The 20232-nt window shown below is 47.4% G+C and overlaps 1 long non-coding RNA gene across 1 annotated transcript; it reads left to right on the top strand.

Moving 5' to 3' along the window:
* The first annotated feature begins 4340 nt into the window (after positions 1-4340).
* On the top strand, positions 4341-5567 carry LOC147110205 (uncharacterized). Its single transcript, XR_015080401.1, has 2 exons — positions 4341-4587; positions 4736-5567. It is a non-coding gene; the product is annotated as an uncharacterized LOC147110205 (long non-coding RNA).
* The last annotated feature ends 14665 nt before the right edge of the window (positions 5568-20232 follow it).

Below are 20232 nucleotides of genomic sequence, written 5' to 3'. Positions count from 1 at the left end.
TGCTGTTATTAATTGTGGTCAGTACTGCCTTCTTGGAGTAAAGAACCGAACATGTCGCCCAGAACAAGCCCTTGTATGCAACAGAGCGGGGGAAGATCTGACTGGCACTGGGTGTAATTTTCATAGAGGGAAGATGCCCCAAGTGTTTTCACCAGCTGATAGATCATGGAAATATCGTGTGTGTAGACTGAATTGCAATCAAACAATGAGGCAAATCAATCTACGATAGGTAATCTATCCTTTCTCAGTACTAGCACCTTTTACCTTCATGAACACTGAATAATGAATTGAGATCCTGATCCATGTTTAATTTGTATTTTATGTGTTAGTTTGTGAAGACTGCGAGACATTTTTTATTGAAGAATGCCCTGTGCATGGTCCTCCAGTGTTCCTAAAGGACACGGTGGTGGAATTCAGTCAGCCAGATAGAGCACGTTTAACCCTTCCGGAGGGTCTCAGCATAGCGACTTCAAAAATTCGAAAAGCTGGTCTTGGTGTATGGAATGAAGGGCAGGTTATTCCCAAAGGCGTTCACTTTGGACCCTATGAAGGAATAGTATCAAATGAAGAAGCAGAGGCTGTCAGTGGGTATTCATGGGCGGTAAGTGACTACTGTCGTTATCAAGTTCCTTATTTTATAATAAAGTTCAGGACTTACTGGAATTTATTTTCTATAAATTATCCAAGGTTCCCATTCCCAGTTGCTATTCAGTGAGTCCTACTGGTAAGTAGACAGTGAGTGAAGACAGAATTAGTCTTTCCTGTGAGGCCTCTTGTGTTCACTTAGCCTGTCAACACATGGAAATGGTCACAAATGAAGAATGAATTACTGGGTGTGTTTATTGTAGGGCTGGGAGCAGCCACGGAACTACCCGAACATGACTCACCACCATCAGGAAGTGAGAAAGCAAACATGCTCCTATCTGACTGGAACCCACCAAACACCACCACAGAGGAAACAATTGCAATTCACCCCACTGAGTCCAAAGGTGTATTAAAGTTCACAGTGCCTTCCCCACAGCTGATAGTGTCAGTGCTGAGAGAAAAATCCTCTCACACCACTGAGGCCATAGCAGACTCCCAACTATTTATAAAAACTCTACCACCCACCCCGCCCCCAGCTGAGGCAGCATGTTCACACTCTGAAACAAAATCCCTAACTAGAATTCCTCCCCACCCCCCTGCCAGCTGAGGCAATTATTGAACTCCGTGACCGCGAATTCTGAAGTCTCAGCGCTGGCCGGTCAGGCTGGTTTTGCTGAGAAATGGTGGCTGCCTTGCTTTTGGTGGGTCCTGCGGTGGCCGCCATTTTGCGAGGTCGGTAGTGCTGCCGTTGCCTGCGCATGCCCCAGATAGTTAGATGAGACAGATCGTCACATCAATGGGCTGGATTTTCTCAATGGAGACAAGTTGGAGGCGGGACTGTTGCTTGTGTCAATGTCCCATCTCTACCCTCGTCTGACCAACCAGAGGGATTTTCCCCTGATTGACCTTGTTAAGCCCGCCCTGCTGGCTCAGCAGGCCAATTAGCGAGGAAGTCACTGACAGAGCACGTCATCGTCAGACGTGCTATCTGTCAAGACTTGAAAGAAGAATTGTCAGTGTTTGACAGCTCTGTGAGGCTGTCAAACACTGACATTCTCTAGTTTGATGAGTGCTTGTGTTCAATACTCATCAAACCTTTCAATGTGTAGATTTCACATGGCTGTTGGTTCGGAGGATCCAACAGCCAGTCTGTGAAATCGACAAGGAGGATGTCGGGTCTCCCGATCCAGAGAGGATGAAGGCTGTAGGAAGAAAACAAGGTAAGTGACCATTTTTTTACACTTGTCACTCACCTTACATACTTACCACTCCACACTTGCACCCATCACTCACCTCTACATCATATTTCCAGGTACCTCCGACTGCCGAAGACCTCCTCCACGTCACCTCCAATCCGGCGGGGTTCTCCGAGGTCGGGAAGCCTTCAGCTGTGAAGGTAAAATGGCACTAATCCTTTCTTCTGCCTGTTAACAGGCAGTTAAAAGTATTTAATGCCTTTCCCGCCTCCAGGAGACGGGACCCGAAGCAGCACATCTTCCCGCCTCCTGGCACTTCTGCTACTTTACAGTGCCATTTGCTTCTCCTCCATCACTCTCCTCCTCCAGAACTTCAGAGTCAGGCTGGGCTGCTGAAAGTGCTTGGGTATCTGAAAGGAGAAATGCACAAGGGTCGGGTTGTGTTGAGGTAGGAGGGAAAGCCAGATATCCATGCATACACCATCAGCAGTGTGCAAGTGAAAAGAGATTGTGGGATGAGGGATAGTGGGCTGAGAGAAGAAGGATTAGGTATAAGCATACCGTCATCATCAGCAATGTTTTGCACTTCCCCGCACTCCACGGACTCTGTCACTGCCCCAACAATTATTGCGAGCACTACTTCCCTCAAGTCCATGAGGTTCTCAATTCTGACTTGCCCTTCTTCTTACTTCTTAGGCAGTCCCTGGGAACCGAGGATGACTTGCTTCCACATTAAACATGAGTTCTCAGGTGACTGATCAGTCCAATGCAGGACCGACAGTCTGTGTCACAGGTGGGGCAGATGGTGGTTGCAGGGGCGGGCAGGTGGGTGGGGTGCTTGGGTTGACGTACACTCCTTGCGTTGCTTGCGCTTGGCTGCCGCTTGCTCCCGGCGAAGAGATTCTAAGTGTTCAGCACCTTCCCGGATGCGTCTCCTCCATTTTGTGTGGTCTTGGGCCAGGGATTCCCAGCTGTCGGTGGGGACATTGCACTTTTTCAAGGAGACTTTGAGGGTGTCCTCGAAGCATTTCCTCTGCCCGCCTGGGGCTCTCTTGCCGTGTCGGAGCTCCGAGTAGAGCGCTTGTTTTGGGAGTCTCGTATCGGGCATGTGGACGATGTGACCTGTCCATTGGAGCTGATCGAGCGTGGTCAAAGCTTCGATGCTGGGGATGTTGGCCTGAGCGAGAACACTAACGTTGCTGCGCCTATCCTGCCAATGGATTTACAGGATCTTGCGGAGGCAGCATTGGTGGTACCTCTCCAGTGATTTAAGGTGCCTGCTGTAAATGGTCCATATCTCTGAGGTATACAGGAGGACGGGTATCACTACTGCTCTGTAGACCATGAGCTTGGTGCTGGGTTTGAGGTCCTGGTCTTCAAACACTCTCTTCCTGAGGCGACCGAAGGCTGCACTGGCACACTGAAGGCGGTGCTGGACTTTGTCATCGCCGTTTGCCCTTGTTGACAGAACTGCCACCCGATGACCCTTCACCCATCTGCTGGTGCTCCCGGAGGTTGTGCGGCAAGTTGGCCTGCAAGAGAAAGGGAAGTGTCAGTGAGTGTGGTACAATATGTTTGGGTGATGTGCCTGCCATGGTTGAATAGCTGTCAGTTTGTGCAAGGTGTGAGATGTGGGTGTAAGTCTTGCAGCAGTGGTAAGTGTGTGAGGTACAAGTGGTGCTGGCTAGAGATTGTTGGTAGGTGACTGATGGGGGTGTGGTGCATTGAACAGTGTTTGCGATTCATGGCACAGATAGTGGGATATGGTATTTGAAGATGCATTTACTCACCTTGACCAGTCGTGTGAGGTCACTAAACATTTTGCAGCACTGGATCCAGGTTCTGCGGAGAACACTCATCATACTGACGGCTTCAGCAGTCTCCACCCACAGCCTTCTGGTGTCCGCGGGCCTCCTGCCCCCTGTTGGTAGAGGACCTGAGGATGTCATAGAACCTCCAGGATCAAGGCCTCCAGTGCCACATCAGAAAATCTCCTTGCCCTTTTTCTTGGCTATTGGGCCATGGTTTTCTCCACAATGACAATGAGGTGTTTGTGCAAAAAAGCACTTCCCCTGTATTAGAGCCTTGAACAAACTTTAGTGGCCACAAGACTCCACCCAATATTGGCCCCCCGAATCAGCACTAAGACAGTCAGCAGCACATTTCAGCGCTACAATCATTATAATGAGCAGGCAGCATGAATTTTATGTGCTGTCTGCACTACTTTGAACGGGCGTGGGCACATCGTGCTGTCCGCGCCTGTTTTTGGGCCTTATCCAATTTCTAGGCCTCTGTCTATTGCATTCTTAGCTTGATTCCCCACTCCTGTTTTTGAGGAATAGAGCCTGTTGGTATTGGGTGACCTTGTAGCTGTTATCATTTTAATCCAATGGCTTTGTACTGGAGCCAAGGTCAACTAAGAATGAGCCTACATTCCAGTCCCTTGTACTTTGTTCATCTTCTGATTAATTTAGTGCTGCTGCTCTAATTCAGGTATTATCCTATTAAAGCAGTTCCAGGAGATTCCCAGAGCCTGCTGTCATTGTATTTATGGACAGAGGTGAGTCAGGCATCACCTCAACCAACTCTCATCATTCCTAGTTTCAGAATGCATTGAACAGCAGTTGCCAAATCCTGGGCGCTCTGACGATACAGTAATTCAGGGACCTTTCCCGACTTTACAAAGCTTCCTGAAACTGTTCAGCACCATTATACTATTTTTCAAGCTCCTATGCTGCATCATTTCAGTCCCAGCCATCGTGTTGAACTGGGCACTCGGATAAAAAGGTATAATCACAGAACACAGGTAAGAGGAAGGTCAATTTTTACTCAAAGACGTGGGAGGCGATGTAATAGAATCTTGCAATACGTGTTAAGCCTTATGACAGTCTAATATAAAGATAAAGTTGCTTTTAAAATTTTTATTAATCCATTATCAAAATACCTTTCTGCAGATCAGCAAATCCAACAAGGATTTTGAATACATTGATGCGAAGGATGAATCTACATCAAATTGGATGAGGTGAGGGAAGACTGATACCATATAGTGAGGGTCACAAGATAGTAACGGATGAAGAAGATCATTTGTCCCATTTTATATGATCCATCCAGTATAATATCCCACCCAACAGCCAGTCAGCCTTTCATTCTAGGTGGCTGTGGCTGGAAAAACGAGCCAATTTTTAAAATCAGCTCTAGGCATTAAATTCAGCAGGAACTCCGGGAAACCTGTATTTCTGGATCGCTGCACCTCCCCCACCCCCCCGTCAGACACTCCCTCCTTAGAAATATTGGGGCCATTATCTTTCGTATCTACACTGAAGTGATTGGTCCCCACTGAGTGTCCTCTCCTGACAGTATGTTTGAAATTGAAATTTGTCCATGGCTGGGGGCATGTTCTCTCATTCTAACTCGCGAAACATTCTGTATTCATTTAACAATATTAACTTATTTTTGGACACTTAAATATTTGTGTGTTATCTTCCAGGTTTGTTAACTGTGCCAGAAAGGAGGAGGAGCAGAACCTGGTAGCCTTTCAGCACTGTGGCAAAATTTATTACCGGACCTGCAAGCCTGTTCCTCCTCGGTGCGAGCTGCTGGTCTGGTATGGTGATGAATATGCCAAGGAACTCGGTATCAAATGGACCACAATGTCGGTGTCATAACAAGAACCAAAATGTACGGATTCTGACCAAAATTGGGAACTGTAGCCAAAGTATCATTTGTTTTCTGTTACAGTCTCAAAGGTGTTTGATAAATTGCGACGTAATAAACTTATTAGCAAAATTGAAGCCCATGGGATCAAAGGGGGAATGTTAGCGTTGATTCAAAATTGGCCATGAGACAGAAAGCAAAGAGTAGTGCTGAATGGTTGTTTGAGACTAGAGGGAAGTATACAGTGGTATCCCCCAGGGGTCAGTATTAGGACCCCTGCTCTTTCTCATATATATTTATGATCTGGACTTTGACAATTGGGGGCATAATTTCAATGTTTGCAGATGACATAAAGCTTGGAAACATAGTAAACAGTGAAAAGGATAGTAGAAGTTTTCAGGAAGATGTAGATAGAGTAATGAAATGCGAAGGCACATGGCAGATGAAATTTAATGCAGAACAGTGTGAAGTGATGCATTTTGGAAGGAAAACTGAGGAGAAGCAACATAAATTAAATGATAACATTTCAAAGTGGGTGCAGGAACAGACACCTTGGGATTCACATACTCAAATCTTTGAAGGTGGCAGGGCATATTGTTAAGGCTACTAATAAATCATTTGGGACCCTAGGCTTTATCAATAGCGGCATGGAGTACCAACACAAGGAAATTATGGTAAACCTTTATAAATCACTGTTTAGGCCTCAGCTAGCGTATTGTGCCCAAATCTGTGCACTACACTTTAGAAGGAATGTAGAAGCCTTAGAGAAGTTGCAAAGGAGATTTACCAGAATCATACCAGGGATGGGAGACTTCAGTTATCTCATAGTAAAGGATCCTCTGGGAAAGAGTGATCATAATGTGATAGAATATCACATTGGGCTTGAGAGTGAAATACTTATGTCTGAACTAGTGTCTTAAACTTAAATAAAGCCAATTACATAGGTATGAGTGGTGTGTTGGCTATGGTAGATTGGGAAATTAAATTAGAAGATCTGATGGTAGATAAACAGTGGTAAACATTTAAAAACATATTCCATTATTCTCAGTGAATACACATTCCATTGAGAATTAAAAACTCCTGTTGAAAACTGATCCATCCTTGGCTAACTGAAGAAGTTAAGGATAGTATTGGATTAAAAGAGGCTTATAATGTTGCAAAGAATAGTAATAAGCTTTAGAGACCATCAAAGAATGACCAAAACATTGATAAAAAGGGACAAAATAGAATAGGAGAGTAAAGTAGCAAGAAATATAAGAACAGATTGTAAGAGTATCTACAAGTATGTAGAACGGAAGAAAGTAGCAAAAGTAAGCATTGATCCCTTAGGAGCTGAGACAGGAGAAATTATAATGGGGAATAAGGAAATGGCAGAGACCTTAAACAAATATTTTGTATCTGTTTTCACAGTAGAAGACACAAAAAACATACCAAAAATAGTGGGGCACCAAGGGGCAAATGAAAGGAAGGGAAATGATTAAGAACAGTAGAGAAAAAGTACTTGAGAAAATAATGGGACTAAAAGCCAACACATCCCCTGGACCCCTACATCCTCGGGTTCTACAAGAGATAACTGCAGAGATAGTGGGTGCATTGGTTGTGATTTTCCAAAATTCCCCAGATTCTAGAACAGTCCCAGCGGATTGGAAGGTAGCAAATGTAACACCGCTATTCAAGAAAGGAGGGAGAGAGAAAACATCGAACTACCGTCCAATTAGCTTGACATCAATTGTCGAGGAAATGCTGGAATCCATTATTAAGGAAGTGGTAACAGGGCATTTAGAAAATCGTAATATCATTAGGCAGAGTCAACATGGTTTTATGAAAGAGAAATCGTGTTTAACAAATTTATTAGAGTTTTTTGAGGATGTAACTCGCAGGGTAGATTGTAAATTTGGATTTCCAAAAGGCATTCGATAAGGTGCCACATAAAAAGTTGTTATGCAAGATAAGGGCTCATGCGGTTGAGGGTAATTTATCAGCATGGATAGAGGATTGGTTGACGGACAGAAAACAGAGAGTAGGGATAAACGCATCATTTTCGGGTTGGCAGGCTGTAACTAGTGGGGTGTCGCAAGGATCAGTACTTGGGCCTCAGTTATTCACAATTTATATTAATAACTTAGATGAAGGGACCGAGTGTAATGTATCCAGGTTTGCTGACGTTACAAAACTAGGTGGGAAAGTGAGCTGTGAGGAGGGCACAAAGAGCCTGCAAAGGGGTATCGGCAGGTTAAGTGAGTGGGCAATAAGGTGGCAGATGGAGTATAATGTGAGGAAATCTGAGGTTATTCAGTTTGGTAGGAAGAATAGAAAAACAGAATATATTTTAAATGGTGAGAAACTATTAAATGTTGGTGTTCAGAGAGATTTAGGTGTCCTCCTACAGGAAGCACAGAGTTAGCAAGCAGGTACAGCAAGACATTAGGATGGCAAATGGCAAGACGGTCTTTATTGCAAGGGGGCTGTAGGACAAGATTAAGGAAGTCTCGCTACAATTGTGCAGGGCTTTGGTGAGACCACACCTGGAGTACTGTGCACAGTTTTGGTCACCTTATCTGAGGAAGGATATACTTGCCTTAGAGGCGGTGCAACAAAGGTTCACTGGATTGATTCCTGGGATGAGCGGGTTATCCTATGAGGAGAGATTGAGTAGATTGAGCCTATACTCTGGAGTTTAGAAGAATGAGGGGTGATCTCATTGAAACATATAAGATTCTGAGGGCGATTGTCGGGTAGACTGAGAGGCTGTTTCCCCTGGCTGGACAGTCGAGAACCAGGGGGCAGAGTCTCAGGATAAGGGGTCGGCCATTTAAGACTGAGATGAGGAGGAATTTCTTCACTCAGGGAGTTGTGAACCTTTAGAATTCTCTGCCCCAAAGGGCTGTGGATGCTGAGTCATTGAGTATATTCAATGCTGAGATAGATAGACTTTTGGAATCATGGGGAATCAAGGGATATGGAGATCGGGCGGGAAAGTGGAGTTGAGGTCGAAGATCAGTCATGATCTTATTGAATGGTGGAGGAGGCTCGAGGGGCCGTATGGCCGACTCCTGCTCCTAATTCTTGTTATGTCTTATATAATGCAACATAAAACCAGAAAATGCTGGCAATATTCAGCAGGTCAGACAGCATCTGTGGAGAGAGAAACAGAGTTAACGTTTCAGGTCGATGACCCTTCGTCAGAACTCTTATGTCCTTATGTTATGTATAGAGACTAAAGAAGCTCTGATTGGTTCCCTTGGATGACAAGTCCTGATTGCTGATTGGTCCCCTTGGAGGACAAGACACACCCAGCAGTTTCTCTGGAATGTGTAATTAGATCCTCCCAGCCGACGTAATCAGTTACTTTGCAAAGTGTAATTCGAGCCATTCTGACTACGTACTCCAGACAGAACAGAGCTCACTTGGAACAGACAGGGCTCACACTCGCGGGGGAAGACCATCTCCCATCCCCCAAACAACTTCCTGACCTCCCCACCCAACTTCCTGACCTCCTCCCCACCGTCACGTCACGTCACGTCAGAATGTGAATTCTCAGTGTAAGGATGTGCCGAAATGCAGTAGTTGCATTTTACAGCTCGTTGGTCGTGTTTCAACGTCCCAGCATCCTGTATCACTGTATCCACTGACACTTGGTGAGCAACACCATGGGGGTGGGGTGGGGTGTGTGCTGGGAGTGGGGTGTGTGCTGGCAGTGGGGTGGGGTGTGTGCTGGGGGTGGGGTGTGTGCTGGCAGTGGGGTGGGGTGTGTGCTGGGGGTGGGGTGGGGTGTGTGCTGGGGGTGGGGTGGGGTGTGTGATGGGCGTGGGTGGGGTGTGTGCTGGGGGGGTGGGGTGGCGCGTGCTGGGGGGTGGGGTGGCGTGTGCTGGGGGGTGGGGTGTGTGCTGGGGGTGGGGTGGGGTGTGTGCTGGGGGGGTGGGGTGTGTGCTGGGCGGGTGGGGTGTGTGCTGGGGGGGTGGGGTGTGTGCGGGGGGGGTGTGTGCTGGGGGTGGGGTGGGGTGTGTGCTGGGGGGTGGGGTGTGTGCTGGGGGGGTGTGCTGGGGGTGTGTGCTGGGGGGGAGGTGTGCTGGGGGTGGGGTGGGGTGTGTGCTGGGGTGGGGGGGGTGCTGGGGTGCTGGGGGGTGGGGTGGGGTGTGTGCTGGGGGGTGGGGGGGGTGTGTGCTGGGGGGTGGGGTGGGGTGTGTGCTGGGGTGGGGGTGTGTGCTGGGTGCTGGAGGGTGTGTGTGCTGGGGGGTGGGGTGGGGTGTGTGCTGGGGGGTGGGGTGTGTGCTGGGGGTGTGTGTGTGCTGGGGGTGTGTGCTGGGGGTGGGGTGGGGTGTGTGCTGGGGGGTGGGGTGGAGTGTGTGCTGAGGGGGTGGGGGGGTGTGTGCTGGGGGTGTGGCAGGGGGTGCTGGGGGGGTGGGGTGTGTGCTGGGGTCTGGTGGGGTGTGTGCTGGGGGTGGGGTGGGGTGTTTGCTGGGGGTGGGGCTGTGTGTGCTTGGGGTGGGGTGTGTGCTGGGGTGGGGGTAGGTGCTGTGGGGTGGGGTGTGTGCTGGGGGTGTGTGTGCTGGGTGGGGGTGGGGTGGGGTGTGTGTTGGGGGGTGGGGTGTGTGCTGGGGGGTGGGGTGTGTGCTGGGAGGTGGGGTGGGGTGTGTGCTGGGGGGGTGGGGGGTGCTGGGGGGGTGGGGTGGGGTGTGTGCTGGGGGGGTTTGTGTGCTGGGGGTGGTGGGGTGTGTGCTGGGTTGGGGTGGGGTGTGTGCTGGGGGGGGTGGGGTGTGTGCTGGGGGGGTGGGGTGGGGTGTGTGCTGGAGGGTGGGGTGGGGTGTGTGCTGGTGGGGTGGGGTGTGTGCTGGGTTGGGGTGGGGTGTGTGCTGGGGGGGGTGTGTGCTGTGGGGGTGGGGTGGGGTGTGTGCTGGAGGGTGGGGTGGGGTGTGTGCTGGGGGGGTGGGGTGTGTGCTGGGGGGTGGGGGGTGTGCTGGGTGGGGGTGGGGTGTGTGCTGGGGGTGTGGGGTGTGTGCTGGGGGGGTGGGATGTGTGCTGAGGGGTGGGTTGTGTGCTGAGGGGTGGGGTGTGTGCTGGGGCGGTGGGGTTGGGTGTGTGCTGGGGGTGTGCTGGGGTGTGTGCTGGGGGTAGGGGGTGTGTGTGCTGGGGGTGTGTGTGCTGGGGGGGTGGGGGTGGGGTGTGTGCTGGGGGGGTGGGGTGTGTGCTGGGGGGTTGGGGGGTGTGCTGGGGGGTGGGGTCACGTGTGTGCTGGGGGGTGGGGTGGGGGGTGTGCTGGGGTGTGGGGGTGTGTGTTGGGGGGTTGGGGGTGTGTGCTGGGGTGGGGTGGGGTGTGTGCTGGGGGATGGCGTGGAGTGTGTGCTGGGGGGGTGGAGGAGGATGTGTGCTGGGGGTGTGGGGGGTGTGTGCTGTGGGGTGGGGTGTGTGCTGGGGTTGGGGTGTGGTGTGTGCTGGGGGGTGGGGGGATGCTGGGGGGTGGGCTGTGTGCTGGGGTGGTCTGCAGAGATGGCTAATAATGGAAGTCCTTATGCTTACACTAAATATTGCAACTTTCATATGCATCATCGGAAATTTACACAGTCATGTTTAATTTGAACTGCATTCTCTTTCTGATCAAATGCTCCGCTTTACAGATTGTAGCAGTGAAGGATGAAATAAGGCTCGTGCTTAAAGCTTATCTCCGGGGTTTCCGCCAGTTTTGACGTGTGTTTTTACAGACTGACTTTGGATGAAAACTTGTTGGAAACAAATGAGATTTTCCCCACTCTTCCCTAGTAGAATAGTGTGTCATTGTGGAAGGATTTGTCGGCGGCGGATTATGAGTCTGACAGGCCGCCAAGTGTCTATTCTTTCCATGGCCGTAAACATCTTTATTCCAGTCGATGAGGCCGGAGAGTCTTATGGGTCTGACGCCCACACCCAGCAGAAAAGAGTATTTTGCTGGAATCAACCTAGAATTGTGAGTCAGATCTTAAAATTCCACTCTCCAGTATTGTTGGAAACTGGGCTGGAAACCGACTCCTTTGGGCTCAGAGGCCACAATGCTACCAGTAAGTCAAGGCTCACTCGGGCAAACTGGTGCCAAGCCATTGGTAGTTAAAAAAAAAGCATAAGATTATAGTGTTTATTTCTAACCTCCACTTCACCCCTGCTCCGGCCTCTAGGGGGCGCGCTATTGTTGAATTTCCCTCCTTTTCTGCACACTTCATTTCTAACACAAACTTCCTTCAGGACGGTACGTGAATGCAAATCTTGGTTGAATGCAAATCATGTTAGACTTTTCACCCATCTTTCCCCAGGTGTAATTGACTGCCAGATGGTAACAAACAATCTCCAGATTACTACCAGTGCCACGTGCTAGTGAGTACAGATATAGGAAGACAGAGCAGATGAATGCGGGCTGGAGAGATGGTGTCAGAGGGGGGGCTTTAGATTCCTGAGGAATTGGAACCTTTTCTGGGGGAGGTGGGACCTCTACAAGCCAGACAGGTAGAACCTCAACGGGAAAGGGCCCAATGTCCTCACGGGGGATTTTGCTAGTGCTGTTGGGGAGGGTTTAAACTAGCTTGGCAGGGGGATGGGAACCTGAGGGTACAAGCAGAAGGGAGAAAAGCTAAGCTGGAAATAGATGATAGGGGTTCAGGTGAAGGGGTATTTAGGAAGGCAAATAGAAAGGAGAAGGCAATAGTGCAGGGCAACGACAGGGGTAACAATAACCAGAATGCATCAGGAAGGCGCAGAGCGTACATGCGTAAGAGTGCACCAGAAAATAGAGTCAGAGTAAGGAAAAATGGTAAGATAAAATTAAAGGCTCTTTATCTCAATGCACGCAGCATTCATAACAAGATAAATGAGTTGACGGTACAAATAGAAATAAATGGGTATGATCTGATAGCCATTACAGAGATGTGGTTGCAAGGTGACCAAGGCTGAATATTCAGGGGTATTTAACATTTCGGAAGGACAGGCAGAAAGGAAAAGGAGGTGGGGTAGCTCTGTTAATAAAGGATGAGATCACTGCAGTGGTGAGGAATGATATTGGCTCAGAAGCTCAACATGTAGAGTCAGTTTGGGTGGAGGTAAGAAATATCAAGGGTAAGAAGTCATTGGTGGGAGTAGTCTATAGGCCCCCTAACAGTAGCTATACTGTAGGACAGAGTATAAATCAAGAAATAATGGGGGCTTGTAAGAAAGGTACTGAAATAATCATGGGTGATTTTAATCATCATATAGATTGGACAAATCAAATTGGCAAGGATAGCCTTGAGGATGAGTTCATAGAATGTATTCGGGATGGTTTCTTAGAGCAATACGTTGAGGAACCAACCAGGGAGAAGGCGATTTTAGATCTGGTAATGTGTAATGAGACAGGATTAATTAATGATCTCATAGTAAAGGATCCCCTAGGAAAGAGTGATCATAGCATGGTAGAATTTCAAATTCAGTTTGAAGGTGAGAAACTTGGGACTGAAACAAGTGTTCTAAAGTTAAATAAAGGCAATTACATTGGTATGAGGACAGAGTTGGCTAAAGTGGACTGGGAAAATTGATTAAAGGGTAAGACGGTAGATCAGCAGTGGCAGACATTTAAGGAGATATTTCATAAATCACAGCAAAGGTGTATTCCAGTGAGAAAGAAAGACTCCACAAGAAGGATGTACTAACCATGGCTAACTAAGGGAGTTAAGGATGGTATCAAATTGAAAGAAAAGGCATACATTGGCCCAGAAATTTGAGTCGGGGGCTTGCCGCGCGTGTAAGCCCCCGATCTGCACTTACTCGACGCGCCGGCCATTGAGCTTCAGGGACGCCTGGAATTGCTGTTTTAAAATGTTGACTCCCGGGCAGCGTCTGACGTCACGCCGCCCAGGAGTGCAGCCAGCGCGAAGCCTGTAGCGCGCTGTGCAACTGAGACATGCCCCTTGAGGTCTCAGTTTAACAGGGCACGCCCCCAATGTTTCTGCCAAGCTGCAAACATTTTTACATGCAAAGCAGCAGTTTAAATAGGTTTTTGGAAGTTTTTTGAAGCTTTTGGTAACTTTTATAAACTTTTAAAAACGTTTAGATTATTTTGAAGAATCTGAAGTAGTTTTAAACAGAATTAAAGCAATTTAAAGACTTTTAAAAGCCCTAAAAGAATTTTTTTAATTCCATTTATTTATTTAGCAATGTCGTCGTCATACGTGTCTTCACAGTGTTCCCTTTGGGGAACTGTATGAAGTGGTGGAAGGATTTATGGCCATGATTAACGCTCATTCCGTGACCGTAACCATTTTGAACCAGCCATTAGGGCGGTTAGTCCTATGGCGGGAGGGTTTTACGGGCTCCCACAAGCTATACAAGGAGGGGGGGCCACCCACACCCACGGACGCAAATATCCCACTGGATGTCAACCCAGAATTTAGAGCCGGAGCTCCGACTCCACTTGCCGGGACTGTCTGGAGCGGGGTTCAAAACCCTACCCTGATCTGGCCCAGCGGCGGGGATCCTACCGCTATGCCAAAGGCCCAATCCGATTAGCAACGTGAAATGGCTGGAATGAGCACAATTCACGGCATTAAAAGAACTCACAATTGAACTGATGATGACCTCAGCAATCTCCTCAAGGAGGTGGAGGCGCAGCGCCTGCTCATCATTGGTAATGAGAAGTCAAAGGCGCCGCAAAAAGGGCAGATGATAGCTTGGTCTTTCAAGTGGCAGCATAGGGCTCCAGTCACGGGGAGGGAAAAGGCGCAGGAAACGTATGGGTGTCACCTTTTGTGCGGAGTGGGCCTTTTGCGTAGCAGTAAGCATCCCTGCCGCTGGGCCAGAAGGAGTAGGGTTTCGAACCCCACTCCAGACAGTCCCGGCAAGTGGAGTCGGAGCTCCAACTATAAATTCTGGGTGGACATCCAGCGGGATACTTGCGTCCGTGGGTGTGGGTGGCCCCCCCCCCCTCAGATGGGTTGTGGGAGCCCGTAAAACCCTCACGCCATAAGACTAACCACCCTAATGGCTGGTTCAAAGATGGTTATGGTCACGGAATGAGCGTTAATCACGGCCATAAATCCTTCCACCACTTCATACAGTTCCCGAAAGGGAACTGTGTGAGGATACGTACGACGATGACCTCTTGCGCAATGCACCTCCTTGGACCCTCAGTCGCAGATGCGAGGGGGCAAATCGTGCAATTGTTAAATTTTTCATTTTATTGACATGTAAAATGTTGGCCCAGTAATTCCCTTCCAAATGCGCGAGTACGGTCGGGGTACTTACGCGTCTGGCCGGAGGAAATGCCGGTTTTCAGCATGCACAGCGCATGCGGGGAAAACCGGCATTTCCTGTCCTCTGAACGAAGGGGTTCAGAGGCAGAACGCGTGCGCAGTAAAATTCGCTGCTTTCATTCATGCTTTCAGTGAGGTCAAGTCCTTACAACTTACACATGAAAAAAGCATGGGTACAGTTGCTCCAGAGGCTGCGGAGGAAGATATTTCTTATTGTGGAGCTTCTGAAAGTATGTATGTCTGTATATATTCCTTTGCGTGTTATGTATATATTCCTTTACTTATGTGTATGAATGTATTATTTAATTATGACTTTCAGAGAAAGTAACTTATTGAAAAATCATAATTAAAAACATACATTCATACACATAAGTAAAGGAATATAAAGCATACATACATATACGTAAAGGAATATATGCGGACATACATACATAATTACTTATTACTGATGAAAAGTTTCTTTCTTAAAAGTGCTGGAAATGTTACATTACTCATTTTAGAACACTCATTTTCACATTCAATTCACACAGCCACAATTGCTCTTTCTACCTACCGTTCTGAAAACCCGTTTAAAAAAAAAAAATTTAACTTTAAAACTTACTTAAAATTTCTTAAAATAACTTCCCTCCCTTTCCCAAACAAAAATATTGCCTTTCAGAAGCTCCACGATAAAATATATCTTCCTCCGCAGCCTTGGAACAACTTTACACATGCTTTTTTCAAGTGTAACTTGTAAGGACTTACCCTCACTGAATCCATGAATGAAATCGACGAAGTTCACTGCGCAAGCGCTGCCTGTGCAGTCGCACGCGCTGTGCCTCTGAACCCCTTCGTTCCGAGGACTGGAAATGCTGGCGTTCCCCGCATGCGCTGTGCATGCTGAACGCCGGCATTTCCAACGGCCAGATGCGTGAGTACCCAGACCGTACTCACGCATTTGGTCACGAATTTCTGGCCCAATGTTGCGAAGATTAGTGGTAGGCCAGAGGCTAAAAAAAATTAAGTGGGAGAAGTTAGAATACGAGATTAAACTACCAAATAATATAAAAACAGATTGTAAGAGCTTCTACAGGTATATAAAAAGGAATAGAGTAGCTAAAGTAAACGTTGGTCTGTTCGAGGAGGAGACTGGGGAATTAATAATGGGAAATAGAGAAATGGCAGAGACTTTAAACAATTATTTAGGCTCGGTCTTCACGGTAGAAGACACTAAAAACATCCCAATAAGAATAGATAATCAAGGGGCTATAGAGAGAGAGGAACTTAAACAATCTCTATCACTAGAGAAAAAGTACTAGGCAAACTAATGGTGCTAATGGTTGACAAGTCCCCTGGACCTGATGGCCTGCATCCTAGGGTCTTAAAGAAGTGGCTGCAGAGATAGTGAATGCATTGGTTGTAATCTATCAAAATTCCCTGGACTCTGGAGAGGTCCCAGCGGATTGGAAAACTGCAAATGTAATGCCCCTATTCAAGAAAGGAGGGACACAGAAAGCAGGAAACTATAGGCCAGTTAGCCTAACTTCTGTCATTGGGAAAATGCTGGAATCCATTATTAAGGAGGTAATAGCAGGACATTTAGAAAATCATAAGACAATCAAGAAAAGTCAGCATAGTTTTATGAAAGGGAAATCGTGTTTGACAAATTTGCTAGAGTTCTTTGAGGATGTAAAAAACGGGGTGGATAAAGGGGAACCAGTAGATGTAGTGTATTTGGATTTCCAGAAGGCATTTGATAAGGTGCCACATAAAAGGTTACTGCACAAGATAAGAGTGCACAGGTTGGGGATAATATATTGGCCCAGTAATTCCGTTCCAAACGCGTGAGTACGGTCGGGGTACTCACGCGTCTGGCCGGAGGAAATGCCGGTTTTCAGCATGCACAGCGCATGCGGAGAAAACCGGCATTTCCTGTCCTCTGAACGAAGGGGTTCAGAGGCACAGCGCGTGCGCAGTGAACTTCGTCGATTTCATTCATGGATTCAGTGAGGTTAAGTCCTTACAACTTACACATGAAAAAAGCATGTGTAAAGTTGCTCCAGAGGCTGCGGAGGAAGATATATTTTATCGTGGAGCTTCTGAAAGGCAATATTTTTGTTTGGGAAAGGGAGGAAAGTTATTTTAAGAAATGCTGAGGTAAGTTTTAAAGTTTAATTTTTTTTTTTTAAACGGGTTTTCAGTACTGTAGGTAGAAGGAGCAATTGTGGCTGTGTGAATTGAATTTGCTGTGTTTATTAAATGTGAAAATGACTGTTCTAAAATGAGTAATGTAACATTTCCAACATTTTTAAGAAAGAAACTGTTCATCAGTAATATATTCTTTTAAGTAATTATGTATGTATGTCTGTATATATTCCTTTACGTATATGTATATATTCCTTTACTTATGTGTATGAATGTATGTATTTAATTATGATTTTCCAATAAGTTACTTTCTCTGAAAGTCATAATTAAATACATACATTCATACACATAAGTAAAGGAATATATACATACATATACGCAAAGGAATATATACAGGCATACATACATAATTACTTAAAAGAATATATTACTGATGAAAAGTTTCTTTCTTAAAAATGTTGGAGTCATTTTCACATTTAATAAACACAGCAAATTAAATTCAAATAGCCACAATTGCTCCTTCTACCTACAGTACTGAAAACCCGTTTTAAAAAACAAAAATAAACTTTAAAACTTACCTCAGCATTTCTTAAAATAACTTTCCTCCCTTTCCCAAACAAAAATATTGCCTTTCAGAAGCTCCACGATAAAATATATCTTCCTCCGCAGCCTCTGGAGCAACTGTACTCATGCTTTTTTCATGTGTAAGTTGTAAGGACTTAACCTCACTGAAAGCATGAATGAAACCGGCGAATTTTACTGCGCACGCGCTGCCTGTGCAGTCGCACGCGTTCTGCCTCTGAACCCCTTTGTTCAGAGGACAGGAAATGCCGGTTTTCCCCGCATGCGCTGTGCATGCTGAAAACCGGCATTTCCTCTGGCCAGACGCGTGAGTACCCCGACCGTACTCACGTGTTTGGAACGGAATTACTGGGCCGTTCATTTTACATGTCAATAAAATGAAAAATTTAACAATTGCACGATTTGGCCCCTCGCATCTGCGACTGAGGGTCCAAAGAGGTGCATTGCGCAAGAGGTCATCGTCGTACGTATCCTCACACTGTTCCCTTTCGGGAACTGTATGAAGTGGTGGAAGGATTTCTGGCCACGTTAACGCTCCTTCCATGACCATAACCATCTTCATACCAGCCATTAGGGTGGTTAGTCCTATGGCGTGAGGGTTTTACGGGCTCCCACAACCTATCTGAGGGGGGGGGGCCACCCACACCCGCGGACACAAGTATCCCGCTGGATGTCCACCCAGAATTTATAGTTGGAGCTCCGACTCCACTTGCCGGGGCTGTCTGGAGCGGGGTTCGAAACCCTACTCCTTCTGGCCCAGCGGCGGGGATGCTTACCGCTACGCAAAAGGCCCACTCCGTGCAAAAGGTGACACCCATACGTTTCCTGCGCCTTTTCCCTCCCCGTGACTGGAGCCCTATGCTGCCACTTGAAAGACCAAGCTATCATCTGTCCTTTTTGCGGCGCCTTTGACTTCTCATTACCAATGATGAGCAGGCGCTGCGCCTCCACCTCGTTGAGGAGATTGCTGAGGTCATCATCAGTTCAATTGTGAGTTCTTTTAATGCCGTGAATTGTGCTCATTCCAGCCATTTCACGTTGCTAATCTGAGTGGGCCTTTGGCATAGTGGTAGCATCCCCACCGCTGGGCCACACGGCGTAGGGTTTCTAACCCCGCTCCAGACAGTCCCGGCAAGTGGAGTCGGAGCTCCGGCTCTAAATTCTGGGTAGACATCCAGTGGGATATTTGCGTCCGTGGGTGTGGGTGGCCCCCCCCCTCGTATAGGTTGTGGGAGCCCGTAAAACCCTCCCGCCATAGGACTAACCACCCTAATGGCTGGTACAAAGATGGTTACGGTCACGGAATGAGCGTTAATCACGGCCAGAAATCCTTCCACCACTTCATACAGTTCCCCAAAGGGAACAGTGTGAAGACACGTACAACGATGACGTTGCTAATTAAATAAATGGAATGAAAAAAATGCTTTCAGGGCTTTTAAAAGTCTTTAAATCGCTTTATTTCTGTTTAAAACTACTTCAGATTCTTCAAAATAATGTAAATGTTTTTAAAAGTTTATAAAAGTTACCAAAAGCTTCTTAAAAATACCAAAAACCTATTTAAAATGCTGCTCTACATGTAAAAATGCTTTGCAGCTTGTGCGAAACATTGGGGGCGTGTCCTTTTAAAATGAGACCTCAAGGGGCGTGTCTCTCTTGCACTGCGCGCTCCAGGCTTCGCACTGGCTGCACTCCTGGGCGGCGTGACGTCAGACGCTGCCCGGGAGTCAACATTTTAAAACAGCAATTCCAGGCGTCCCTGAAGCTCAACGGCCGGCGCGTCGGGTAAGTGCAGATCGGGGGCTTGCACGCGCGGCAAGCCCCCGACCCGAATTTCTGCCCCATTAGCATGGTTAGGGGATTGGCTAACTAACAGAAAACAGAGAGTCGGGATAAATGGGTCATTTTCCAGTTGGCAATCAGTAACTAGTGGGGTGCCACAGGGATCAGTGCTGGGGCCTCAACTATTTACAATCTATATTAATGACTTGGATGAAGAGGCCGAGTGTACTGTAGCCAAATTTGCTGATGGTACAAAGATAGGTGGGTGAGCAAGTCTTGAGGAGGACACAAGGAGTCTGGAAAGGGGTATAGAGAGGTTAAGTGAGTGGGCAAACATTTGGCAGATGGAGTATAATGTGGGAAAATGTGAGGTTATCCACTTTGGAAGGAAGAATGAAAAAGCAAATTATTATTTAAATGGAGCGAGACTACAAAATGCTGCGGTACAGCGGGATCTGAGGTTCCTAGTACATGAAACACAAAGTTAGCATGCAGGTACAGCAGGTAATTAGGAAGGCTAATGGAATGTTGGCCTTTATTGCAAGGGGTATGGAGTATAAAAAGGTTGAGGGAAGGTTGATGTAACTTCACAGGGCGCTAGTGAGACTGCACCTGGAGTACTGCGTACAGTTTTGGTCTCCATATTTAAGGAAGGATATACTTGCACTGGAGGTTCATGAGGTTGATTCCTGGGATGAAGGGGTTGACGTATGACGAAAGGTTGAGCAGGCTGGGCCTATACTCATTGGAGTTTAGAAGAATGAGAAGTGATCTTATTGAAACATATAAGATTCTGAGGGGGATTGACAGGGTGGATGCTGAGAGGATGTTTCCCCTAGTGGGGGTATCTAGAACTAGGGGGGCACAGTTTCAGGATAAGGGGTCGCCCATTTAAGACGGAGATGAGGAGGAATTTCTTCTCTCAGAGGGTCGTGAATCTTTGGAATTCTCGACCCTGGAGAGCTGTGGAGGCGGAGTCACTGAACATATTCAAGGCGGAGATTAACAGACATTTGAACTACAAGGGAGTCGAGGGGTACGGGGAGCGGGCGGGGAAGTGGTGTTGA

Source organism: Somniosus microcephalus, chromosome 12, assembly GCF_052327205.1.
Source record: "Somniosus microcephalus isolate GS21.2 chromosome 12, FLI_Smic_1.0, whole genome shotgun sequence".
In the NCBI taxonomy this organism is placed as follows: domain Eukaryota; kingdom Metazoa; phylum Chordata; class Chondrichthyes; order Squaliformes; family Somniosidae; genus Somniosus; species Somniosus microcephalus.
The sequence above is the reverse complement of the archived record's forward strand: the minus strand, read 5'-3'. Positions and strand labels throughout refer to the sequence as shown.